Source organism: Oryctolagus cuniculus, chromosome 8, assembly GCF_051225735.1.
Source record: "Oryctolagus cuniculus isolate XC-2025 breed Fujian yellow rabbit chromosome 8, ASM5122573v1, whole genome shotgun sequence".
Taxonomy (NCBI): domain Eukaryota; kingdom Metazoa; phylum Chordata; class Mammalia; order Lagomorpha; family Leporidae; genus Oryctolagus; species Oryctolagus cuniculus.
This window is the reverse complement of record NC_142874.1, coordinates 82908580-82913056: the sequence shown is the minus strand read 5'-3', so window position 1 is coordinate 82913056 and position 4477 is coordinate 82908580. Positions and strand designations below refer to the sequence as shown.

The 4477-nt window shown below is 36.7% G+C and overlaps 1 pseudogene; it reads left to right on the top strand.

Moving 5' to 3' along the window:
- Positions 1–3884: 3884 nt before the first annotated feature.
- On the top strand, positions 3885–4135 carry LOC108178059 (small ribosomal subunit protein eS27-like pseudogene; annotated as a pseudogene).
- The last annotated feature ends 342 nt before the right edge of the window (positions 4136–4477 follow it).

Here is a 4477-nt window from a genome sequence, read left to right as displayed (position 1 = left end):
TGGATCCAACTTAGGGAAGATACACAGTTAAAATGCATGAGTTATTTAAAAAGCTCATGGAAAATGTGTATTCTGAGAAAATGATGCATGGATCTCAAAAAAATGCTTACACCAGAACAAAACAAAACAAAAAAAACCTTATCATTTAATTCCATTTTTCCATGAACTTTTTTTTTTAAGTGCCTTCATGTAGCAAGGAGAAGCCGTAAAGAGAGATAAAGAGAGGTCAGAAAAGTAGGACTGCCAAGATGTGAACACGTCAGAGGGGTTAACAGTTCCTAAAGCAATGTCAATGTGTTAAAAAGTTGTAACGAGGAGCTGGCACTGTGGTGTAGCAGGGAAAGCCCCTGCCTGCAGTTCTGGAATCCCATATGTGTGCTGGTTTGAGTCCCAGCTACTCCACCTCCAATCTGGCTCTCTGCTGTGCCTGGAAAAGCAATAGAAGATGGTCTAAGTCCTTGGGCCCCTGCACCCACATGAGAGACCTGGAAGAAACTCCTGGCTCCTGGTTTTGGATCAGCACAGCTCTGGCAGGTACAGTCATTTGGGGAATGAACTAATAGATGGAAGACCTCTCTCTATCTCTCTCTATCTCTCTCTCTGCCTCTACTTCTCTGCATTTCAAATAATTTTTTTTTTCAAAAAAGCTATACTGAGCAAAGAGAAGTAGAATTCAGAAGAGATAACATTGTAATTTGACCATTCAGAAGTGTTGGCTACATTTGGGAAATGAGTAAAGAGATTTGAGACACAAGAGATTTAGAACTGACAATATATTTAATTGTGAGCAATTAACTTTGATGGTTGAGAAATCTAGGATTAAAAAAATACCTCACTGGGGACAACATTGTGATGCAGCAGGTAAAGCCATTGCCTGCAATGCTAATATCCCATACGGAAACCAGTTGGAATATTGGCTGCTCCACTTCCAATCCAGCTCCCTGTAAATGCATCTGCAAGAACAGAAGAAAATGGACCAAGTACTTGGACCCATGCAACCTACATGGGAGACCTGGAGGAAGCTCCCAGCTCTGGCTGTGGTGTAGCTCAGTCCCAGCCATTGCAGCTATTTGGAGAGTAAGACAGCAGGCCATTGAAGATCTGGTTCTCTCTGTCTTTCCTTCTCTCTCTATATATATATCTACCTTTCAAATAAATTAATTAACTAAAATTAAAAAAAAAAACTCAGAAAATTGAGTTACCAACATTTAGATTGAACCAGATGGAATTGTTATTTTTGTAGGTTAAGCAAGAGTCAATTATTAGCAATTTCAACCTAAAGAGTAATCTGTTTTTTAGCAAAAATCAACATAGTTAAGGCAATGATAAAGAATCATGGGAAATACACAGTTATTCTTAAGTGTTGAAAATTAACTGAAATGTGATCCCTGTTAAACATAAGAGTGGGAATAAGAGAGGGAAGAGATGTATAATTTGGGACATGCTCAAGCTGACTTGCCCCAAATGGTAGAGTTAGAAACATACCAGGGGATTCCAATTCAATCCCATCAAGGTGGCATGTACCAATGCCATCTCACTATTCCAAGTGATCAATTTCAGTTCACAATAGATCATAATGAAAGGACTAAGAGTCAAAGGGAGCACATAAACAAGTCTAGTACCTACTAACACTAACCGATAGAATAAATAAAGGGGAGAGTGATCCAACATGGGAAGTGAGATACTCAGCAGACTCATAGAATGGCAGATGTCCTAAATAGCACTCTGGCCTCAGAATGAGCCCTAAAGGCATTCGGATCTGGCTGAAAAGCCCATGAGAGTATTTCAGGCATGGAAAGCCAAGACACTCTGGCAAAAAGATCTCTGTGAGTGAGATCCCAGTGGAAAGAACAGGTCTTCAAAGAAGAAGGTACCTTTCTCTGAAGGGAGGAGAGAACCTTCACTTTGACTATGACCTTGTCTAAACAAGATAAGAGTCGGAGAACTCAGAGGGCTTCCATAGCCTTGGAAACTCATGACTGGAGCATAGGGAGATTACTGATGCCATAGACAGGAGTGTCAATTGGTAAAGTCAACAACAGGAGTCACTGTGCACTTACTCCTCATGTAGGATCTCTGTCCTTAATGTGCTGTGCATTGAAATTTAATGCTATAACGAGTACTCAAACAATATATTTCACTTTGTGTTTCTATGGGGGTGCAAACTGTTGAAATCTTTACTTAATGCATACTAAACTGATCCTCTGTAAAAAAAAAAAAAAAAAGAAATTATCAACTCCCAACTTGACTCTCACTGGGATTAAACATGACAATAGGTCTGATCTGATTTCATCATCATTTAAAAAAAAATCATCTATTATTTTTCACTTTATGTTTCTGTGTGGGAGCAAACTGTTGAAATCCTTACTTAATGTATACTAAGCTGATCTTCTGTATATTAAGATAATCGAAAATGAATCTTGATGTGAATGGAAGGGGAGAGGGAGTGGGAAAGGGGAGGGTTGCGGGTGGGAGGGACGTTATGGGGGGGAAGCCATTGTAATCCATAAATCGTACTTTGGAAATTTATATTCATTAAATAAAAGTTAAAAAAATAAAAATTAAAAAAAGAATAAAAAATTAAAAAAAAGAATCATGGGAAAGAGAAATTTGAAGAATTTAGAGTAGATATTGCAAAGTTTTCAAAGAAACTGGGGAGATATTGACAAAAATACTGATGAAATATATTTCACAATTAAAATCTTTTTTCACATAAGTAGCAATTTTGGTACAGGATGATGGAGAAAACATCAGCAAATGGGCTCAAATCTCATACTTCCAATCAAAAATTTTTCATGGAAATCTTTGTGTCTACATATTTTCACAATTGGCAAATTTTAGCAAGTAGTTCTTTATTATGGATTCCAGTTTGTGTCCTAATGATTTATTATTTGTGGGACTTATGTTTAATTTCATGGTCTCATATATAAGAATATGTCCTGTTTTAAAAGAGACTAAAAGATAAATTATTTTAGTTATATCACTTTTATTAAAAGTAAACAATGGTATTATGTTAGAAATACAAGAATTTCCCAACATTCCACATAGAGCACAACCTATACAATTAACTGATCAACTTTTTCTCACCTGCTGACACATTAAAATATTATTCCATAGGTTCATAAAGAAATTTTGATCTCAACTAGTCTAGAGGAAAATATCTGAAAGATTGCTACTCCAGTTGATATATTGGGAAGATGAGACAAATCATTGGGTTACCCAAATTCTTTACCATCAATCACTAAATATGGATGAAATTCCATGGCAGAGAAAATAAGTCTAGCTGTACAAAAGTTCAAAGAGTTTTTACTACCCCCACGTCCAAGGGTGCCTTTTCACTACTGTTTTTTTTTTTTTTCACTTGGTTTAGAATATTTCCAAAGAACTGTCACAGTAATACATATGGCATACCCTTGAACATAGACTTAATTGAACAATTTTAGAGAGAGAACAGCATTTTAAGTATTTAACATGTTATGATTTTTTAACATAAATTTCAGTGATAGAAATGTTAAAATATCTGTATTTACTGATAGCTTCTGGCTACGCATTCTGGTCCCACCTCCTTAGGAAGCAGAGTATGCTTTCCACACACTATTTTTTCTACTCTGTAACTGGGTTTTCATGCTTGGAACAATTTTGGAAAGTTGGAACAGTTTTGGGAATTGGCAAATGAAAAGAAAAAGAAAAACAGAAAGGTTACTGCCTATCCAAACATTGAGCTTTCTCTCAGGGAGTGATACTGGCACTAAGGGAAAGACCACTTATCATGTAGAAAAAAAAAGTCATATATTTAAAAAGAGTTGTACACATGAACAGATGGTTAACTTTAGTTATATAACATAAAACTTTTTTTCCAGCAGTGACCACCTACTCACGTAAACATGCCTCTCACAAAGGACCTCTTCCATCCCTCTCCAGAAATGGAGAAGAGGAACACAAGAAGCACGTGGTATAGAGCCCCAATTCCTGCTTCATGGATGTGAAGTACCCAGGATGCTATACAATCACCACGGTTTTTAGCCATGCACAAACGGTGGTTTTGTGTGTTGGCTGCTCCAGTGTCCTCTGCCAGCATACAGGAGGAAAAGCAAGGTTTACAGAAGGACGTTCCTTCAGAAGGAAGCAGCACTAAAAACACCCTGAACACCTGAACACCTGAGTGGGAAACCTTCCCAATAAACACGTTTTGGATATAACCTGTTTATTGTCTTGTTTAACTGCTAGGAATTTACTGCTTCAAGTATTCAGGGACAACAAGAAGAGTAGAATACTATATAAATGTTTATGTTTTCTTAGTATTGAGAACTGACAGCATTTATAACACAATTAAACACCTATTTTAATTTAAATAAAACACAAAACTTCTTCAGCCAGACATGTATAAACATGGATTTCCATAGGATGAGACTTAACTGATTGCGGAATTAGCTACTCAATAAAATGCAACGTCAATCATACCCACTTACTAGAGAGA